This window comes from Myodes glareolus, chromosome 22, assembly GCF_982192425.1.
Source record: "Myodes glareolus chromosome 22, mMyoGla1.1, whole genome shotgun sequence".
NCBI lineage: Eukaryota > Metazoa > Chordata > Mammalia > Rodentia > Cricetidae > Myodes > Myodes glareolus.
Window position 1 is genome coordinate 8871177 of NC_142047.1, and position 8015 is coordinate 8879191.

The window sequence follows — 8015 nt, forward strand, 5'->3', positions numbered from 1 at the left end:
CTGGCAGGCGAGTCTCCGCCCCTTGAAGACCAGGCCCTTGACTCCCTCACTCACGCTTCCGGAACTTCCACAATAGTGGAATTCATCTTCCATAGAAATGAGTCCGCTTCCGTTTCGGACGCCAAAGCCAATGACCGGCAGGGAGCTTCAAGGTAGGCAAACCCTTTCAGGTAACATCAAGTCTTTATGACTGACTGGTCAGCTACAGAGGAAGGGCGTGAGTGTAACCTAGGTTACCGGAGGCTGGGAGGAGGGATGCAGGGGATGGTGGAGGAGGACGAGTGGTTTAGCTGACTTGGTGGAGCCTGAGTGGGGTTGTAGGAACTGAGACCCTTTCAGAAACACCTTCTTCATTCTTTGGACTTTATTCCACCTAACGGAAAGTTTTAGTGAACACTGTGGAGCGAACTTGAGACAGCCTTTTTCCCAGACGGCTCTCCAGTTGTCTTTAGGGAAACCAGCTGGAAAAAGACAGACTAGAAAACTTTCACTTAGATTTTAGTCAGTTACTAGAGTTTGAACCCTAAGGAGGAATTTGTCAGCATAATTTCTGAACCGAGTAGGAGAGTCATTTAAAAAAAAAAAAAAAAAAGCTCATTTGGAAGTAACTGCCAATATATTTGGAACTTGTGTTAAAAAGTCCTACTCACTGGCATTCTGACACCGTATTCTATGCACTCAGCTTTTAGCTATATAGGTTTGCAAACAAAACAATAGCAAATGGGATCGTAAAGTCTTTCTAAATCAAGGGAACATGCAAACATCTGTGTCCCAATTAGACGCATGAATAAGGCCTATAATGTCATTTTCTGAAATCGAGCACTATACTACGTTCTTTACCCATATTATATGAGTTGATCTGCACAGAAGCACCGAGAGACAGGCAGTTCCCACTTCCAGGTGAGAAGTTTCAAGTGACAGATTTGCCCAAACATTTTCTCTGACCTTGGATTCTGCTTAATGTTTAAATACTTGGTTTGTCATCACCCGAAACCAGGGCAATTCTGCCTGTTGGTCATGTGGGCAAAATGATGTGGGCCCAAGTCTCCTGGAGATAGAGATGGAATAGTACGTATATTCCTGTCACTCTGTGACCCAGAGCCTGACTTCCGCCATTTTCCCCATTTCTTTCGAGTTCTCCATTTTACAACTTCTCCTTAAAGGCGCACAACTTGTTTTGGTTTAAACTAAAATAGTTGGTTCGGGGAAAATTCCTAATCACTAATGAAAATACCTCATGTGCTGTTGAAGTTCAGAAAATAAGAGAAAGCTTTTGCTCTACAACCAATGTCCTTACTGTTTACTTCTTGGCCAATGACAGTCCAGGCTGTCTAACACGGGTTGTTTCTGTATGTTCAGTCACACACATTTTCTGCTGCCTACGGTTGTCTTTCCCATTCTTTCTCACAGAAAACCATTTTTTTACAAAATTTCTGAGATCTATCTCAACACTTCAGCACCATCCTTCATGTTTTGTTACAGCCATTACATGTTTGTCTGTTTTTCTTAGACTGTGAGTTCCTCAGAAAAAACTGAAATTCTTGAACCATTAGGAACTATTATTAAAAATAGGGCAATGAAGAGACAGAGGTGTCAGATGCAGGTGGGACTTTGCATGTGTTTTTAAGCCAGAGTTCATTTTTGGTGAAACTTCTACCCAACAGTAGAAAAATCAGAAATATTGAAGTTTTTCACTTAAATATGTTCTCTCATAAAGGCTCTGCTTTATTTCAAAGATGTTCTTACTTCTTTCCTTCTTTCCTTCCTCCCTTCCCTCCCTCCCATTCTCCTGTCCGTCCTTTCTTCCTCTCTTTCTTTCTCGACAGTCTCTGTGTGTAGACAGATTGGCCTAAAATTCATAGACACCCACCTGTTTCTACTTCTCCAGTGCTAGTATTAAGAGTATGTGCTACTATGTCCCACAGTTGATAGTCCCTGACTTTAAAGCAAGATCTGCTGACTTTACAGGGCTCTGAAATGAATTCAGAGAGAGAACAAGAGCCTGTAAAACCAGGGGCTGAAAATAAAGTCCCCCACCCCTCCCCCATGTCACTAGGTGGATAGAAGCGGAGACCCTGGCCCCTCGCTTTTGTTCTGCTCTGGTTTCCCATGCAGTCTTCTCATTCTCTCCTGAGTAGCTGCATCTTTGCCTTGCCTAGCTCGTTCCTAATGTAGTTCTCATCCCACGGAAATATAATTTTATCTCTCTCTCTCTCTCTCTCTCTCTCTCTCTCTCTCTCTCACACACACACACACACACACACACACACACACAATGATGGGAAACCGAATTTTAAGGGGGCAGGTGTGAGAGCCTAACTCCAGAGTCAGACAGTTACGCCTAGCACAGTGTGGTGCAGAGAAGGAGTGGTGATAAGAATGCCATGAAACCAAATCACCGGCCAGCCACTGGGGATCCGCTTTACAAAGCAGAAGGGACACACACGTGCATACATACACACTGACACAGCTAACTAGTGGGCTGCCAGTCTCTCCTGCCAGTGGAGGGAGGGTTACTAGAAAAAAATAACCATGTCCTGGGACCTGTAAAACTCCTTCCACAGGACTGGAGAGATTGCTCTTCCAGAGGTCCTGAGTTCAATTCCCAGCATATGATGCCCTCTGCTGGCATGCAGGCACACATGCAATCAGAGCACCATATACATAATAAACCTAGGAAGGAGAAATCTTGATTTAGGGAGCCATTATGGGATTAGTAAGAAACCTGGCTCTAGAGAAATTCCCAGGAATTCACAAGGATGACCCCAGCTTAGACCCTGAACAATAGAGGAGAGGGTGCCCGAACTGGCCTTGCCCTGTGGTCAAACTGATGAATATCTTAAATAATCACCATAGAACCTTCATCCAGCAACTCATGGAAACAGAGGCAGAGACCCACGTCGGAGCACTGGACTGAGCTCCCAAAGTCCAGGTGAAGAGAGGAAGGAATGAGAATATGAGCAAAGATGTCAAGACCATGATGGGTTTACCCGCTCAAACAGTCTACCTGAGCTATGGGAGAAGAGGGACACACACCAAAAAATCCCACACTAGCTCAGAATTGAGTATAATAAAAGGTTATTTATTTAGGGGTAGACTTACAGATCCTCTGCTTGAACAGGGAACAGCAACCAAATCCAGCAGCTGGAAAAGAGAGACCATACTCATGATTTACATCAGCATATATAGTATATGAGACCATGCCCAAGTGGGTAGGTAACTTAAAGGCTACTGGATGCAGGAATTCCTACAGCAAATGTGAGTTCACCAACACCAGCCGGACTGGGAAGGAACAAGCATAGGATCAAACTAGTCCCTCTGAATGTGGTTGACAGTTGCAAGACTGGGGCAGACTGAGGGGCTACTGGCAGTGACACCAGGATTTATCCCTACTGCTTTTACTGACTTTTTAAGAACCTATTTTCTTTGGATGGATACTTTGCTCAGCTTAGATATATTAGGGAGGGCCTTGGACCTTCCCCAAAGCAATGTGCCTTACTCTCTCTGAGGAGTGGATGGGGGTGGAGTGGGAGGGTATGTGGAGGGAATGGAAGGAGGGGAGGGAGTGGTAAATTGGATTGGTATGTATAATGAAAAAAGATAGTTTGGTTTCTTTATTTAAAAAAATAATAAATCTTTTAAAACATTCCTTCCACGTGACTTATCAAGTTAATAAATCATAAGCAATATAACCCATACGTGGATATGGGGAAAGGTTCCTTCCCCTCTGTTTGGTGGCAGCCATGAGGTAGCCAAGAAGGATTCAAACAAGAACATTTAGGAATTATAGAGGAGGAAGCAGGGGAGATGCCTGGACTTGACATTGGCCAGTTGCAGAAGCCAAAAGACCACAGAATCCTATTGCTATTCTTATGTGCAGCTTGGGGAAGGAGCACAAGGCTCAGCTTCAATGTTACTGCTAATATAAACAGTGCCTGTAAATCATATCTTGAGCAGTTTAGTTTGGACAGTCCCAAAATATCTGTATTGTAGTTACTGCTGCTGCTGATGTAAAAGCGTGCAAACAGGTTGGGAGTTGATTCCTTTATCTGTGTGGGGTGTTGTGTTTCGCCAGTAAAAGACTGACTGGTAATGACTCAGTGCCTAAGAGTGCATGCTGGAGAGATGGCTCAGCTGTTAAAAGCACAGACTGCTCTTCCAGAGGACCCGTGTTCGGTTCCCAGCACCCACATGGAAGCTCATGCAACTGTCTGTAACTCGAGTTATAGGGGACTTGACATCCCCAAACATGCAGGGAAAACACCAATGCACATAAATTTTTAAAAAAGTACATGCTCTTACAGAGGATGGATTTCAGTTCCCAGCACCCATGTCAAGTAGCTCCCAACCACCTGTAATTCCAGTTATGAAGAATCCAACTCTCTCTTCTGGACTCTGTGAGCAACTGCCCTCATATGCAAACAAATTAGACTAATAATAAAATAAAAGGACAGCAAATTAATCCTATAAAAGTTCAGGGCCCTACCTCTTTGATGTTTCAAGGAGTCCGGAAGCCTGGGGCACACTGGGAAATCCTTTCTATGAAGAAGGGAAGTGGCATCACCTCCCACAATCCACCACAAAGAAATACAGCATGTGACAAGACCACATTTGGGCACATTGCATCTGCTTTCAGTGAACCCCAAGACAAGGACAACTGCAGCATCTGAGCCAGGACGTCCAGCATCACAGGATGTGTGCATGTCACAAAGGTGTTGTTTGCAGACCCCAAACTGCAGAGAAAGCACTGTTGGTTTTGGAAGAAGCCCACACTATCACCATTCTTCATTTGAAAAGCCATTTTTAGCTCATCTATTCCTGATAGAAATAAAACATCACACGTGGGGACAATAAATGACTAGGCATCCTGAACCATCCATCATAAACCAGCTACTGTAACTGAGAACTGGGCACACTCACCAGTGATCCATTATAAAACAGAAGGAACAATTAGACAACCCTGGTAAGGCCCCCAAATACTCTTTTTTTTTTAAAAAAAAAATATGGAACGCTTCACAAATTTGCGTGTCATCCCCGTGCAGGGACCATGTTAATCTTCTCTGCATTGTTCCAATTTCAGTATATGTGCTGCCGAGGTGAGTACCAGAAGTACACCCAAGCTAATGTGTAGACTGTGGCTTGTAGGGAGTTGATGCAGACTCAGAAATACTCCAACGTAAAATACAGTCACTATAGGCATTTCCCATCCAGTTGGAATGGAAAAAAGAAACGGCAGAAGAACAAACCCCACAGCTGTTCCCATCCTCCAGGTGGAAAGCTAGAGCTTGGAACTCCCCTCAGGATGCGTAATAATCTGGGAGACTGCGACTTCTTTCCTGTGCAGCTCCACCTTCCAAGGGTGCAGCGTCCCCAGACGTCCTGTCCTTTCAGTGAGCGGTTGCCCTTTCACGTGTCCCCCACACACCCAGTGACGCTGGACAGCCTGGCTCAGACGCTGCAGTTTGTCCCTGTCTCGGGGTTCACTGAAAGCAGGTGAGTATTATGGGTTTCAGAGCTTGGTGCATTGTGCCTCAATGCAGCCACATGCCATGGAATCTAAGGCGGATGGAAGGTGTACTCCAAGGCCAAAGTATTTCATGACTGGTGTATGTGTTGAAACCTCTGTCATCGGTTGTGGCTTGAATCTGAAATGCCAATTTTGAATGTTTGCCCCCTCGCTGGTGGTGCTGTTTTTGAGAACCTGTGGAGCCTGTAGGAAATAGAGCCTCCCTGGTAGAAGCAATCAAAGGCAAGGGCTTTGAGGGTTACATCTGCCGCTGGCTCCTGCCCTGAACTCTGAGGTCTCCACAATGTGTGTCTCATGTCATCAACTGAGTTGCCATACCATGCTCTCTGTGCGCTGAAGGATGGGGCCCTCGGGAACCATGAACCACAATAAGTCTCCCCTGAAGTCAATTCACTCAGGCTTTGTGGTCACAGCAACGTCAGAAAACCAACAGACCCCGCCAACACTCTTCCCTGACTCCAGCAAGCCGTGCTAACTGAACGGGGGCTCCGCACTGAATGTAGCCAAGCCTTGACATTTCCTTCACATATGATAGAGGAAAGAATTAATTTTGTTTTTTATGTGTGTGGGTATGTTGTCTGCAGGAATGTCTGTGCCTCGTGCATGTGTCTGCTGCCCACGGAGGACAGAAGAGGGCATCAGATTCTCTGGAACTGGAGTTATGTATGGTTGTGAGCTGCCATGTGGTTACTGGGAGAAAACGCAGGTCCTCTGGAAGAGCAGCCAGTGCCCTTAACTACCATCACCCCAGACAAAGAGGAAAGAACTTAGACATGTAAGAGAGGGACATGGGAATGGACTTTTCATGTGTTGCTAACCTAGGCATCACATTCTGACTTTATCTCCCCAGATGGGGCCAGAGAAAAGCATTGGTGAAAGAAGAAGCGTTACTGCCCATACTGCCTTAGTGACCATTTCCTGTGATTGTAGCTTCTACTGGAGAAGCAACATAATGCTATTGGCCTTCTCATCGATGAAGGTGGAAGGATATAGACCCAGAAGAAGCTGCCTAGCAACATTTCATGGCCCAGAGTATCTAGAGGGAAAGTGGCTACCGTTGTCAAAAGCAGCAGGCCTGATACAAAAATGACCCAACTTCAGGATGGAAGCTAATCCAAGGATGCTATTCGGCTGGCAAGGTCTGGAAGGGCATGAACTATGACTGTGTGTGCAAGCTGCTATGGTTTGAGTGACGGATGTCTCCCAAAGGCCCATATGTTGAAGGGCTTGGTCTCTAGGATGGTGCTACTGGCGGGAGGTGGTAGGTCCTTAGGGCCCTGGGAGCATGCTGTCAGATGGGCCCTTCCTGTTACCCTTTGCTTCTTGGGCATGAAATCAACTGTTTTCTGTGCCCTGTGCATCCTGCTGTGACTGTGTTAACAACAATGCCAGAGGCCCTAAAATCTATGGGTTCTTTCAATCAACCTTGTAGTTGGTGAGCTAGAATACTCCTTTCTACTTAGTAGTCAATTATCTCGGAAGTTCTGTGACAGTGCTAGGAAGGGGACCCACGCTTAAACTAGCCATTTAACTTCCTCAGTTCTTAGGTGTTAGCAGAAGACGTGCAACACAGGCCACGTTCACTCATAAGACAGCAGTCAGAACGAACAGGAGCATGCTTGCATTGGTGGCCCTTGTTTTCAAGTCCCAAAGGCTTATGTGAAGAGGTCACTGACATGCTTCAGGTACAGTGGGCATAGCTTAGAATTTCCAGTCTCCTCTAGAGAACCATAAGCTAACTTGGAGGGAGACTTTGTCTCTTCTTACAGCCTTGGTTAGGAAAAGATGTGCTCCCTGCCTGAGGCTGTCTATAAACACCCTTGAAAAGACACTCTAGAATAAAAGTTGTTAGAAATCATGTACCATTGTCCTGGGGAATTGTCTCTCAATACAAATTAAATGGCCCTAACTGGTCACATAACCCAGTGTAAAACTAGGACTATAACTAACTATAAACCATTTTTACCAGTAACTATGCTCTGTACCAGTGTTACACCAATCTCTATTCCTAACCCTAATCATCTGAACTTTAAATTTAATGCTCCCATAGCTCCATTTTAAAGTTTATATCTAATCCTATTTCTAACACCAGCCCAAGTCTAAACCTAACCGTAACTAAAATCCTAGCAGGAATACTAAGGAAAACCTCGCAAATATTAAAAAGAATTAAACTCAAAAGCCAGACTCGTTTTTACCTCTGCCTGTCTCTCTGTCTCTCTCTGTCTCCCCCCCCCCCACACACACACACACTACAGTGGAAAGATAGAGGGCCAACTCCAGTCAATCTGGCAAAGTTGCTTGCTTGCTCTCTACTCCTTAAGACAGCACATAAACCAAAACCGTTTTAATAAAAGTGAGGCCACATAAGCTTAAAGAAGAGTTGAGAGGCAATCTCAAAGGTGCAGTCCCCTCAGACTTGCCAAAGAAACCATAACAGGGTAAAGAGAAACAGTCATACTTTTTGTTACTGTCCAACAAGTTTTTTGAA

At 45.0% G+C, this 8015-nt stretch overlaps 1 non-coding gene across 1 annotated transcript; it reads right to left on the minus strand.

The window, feature by feature from the left end:
• Positions 1 to 4997: 4997 nt before the first annotated feature.
• LOC125408878 (U6 spliceosomal RNA) lies at positions 4998 to 5104 on the minus strand. Its single transcript, XR_007234610.3, has one exon. It is a non-coding gene; the product is annotated as a U6 spliceosomal RNA (small nuclear RNA).
• Positions 5105 to 8015: the final 2911 nt, after the last annotated feature.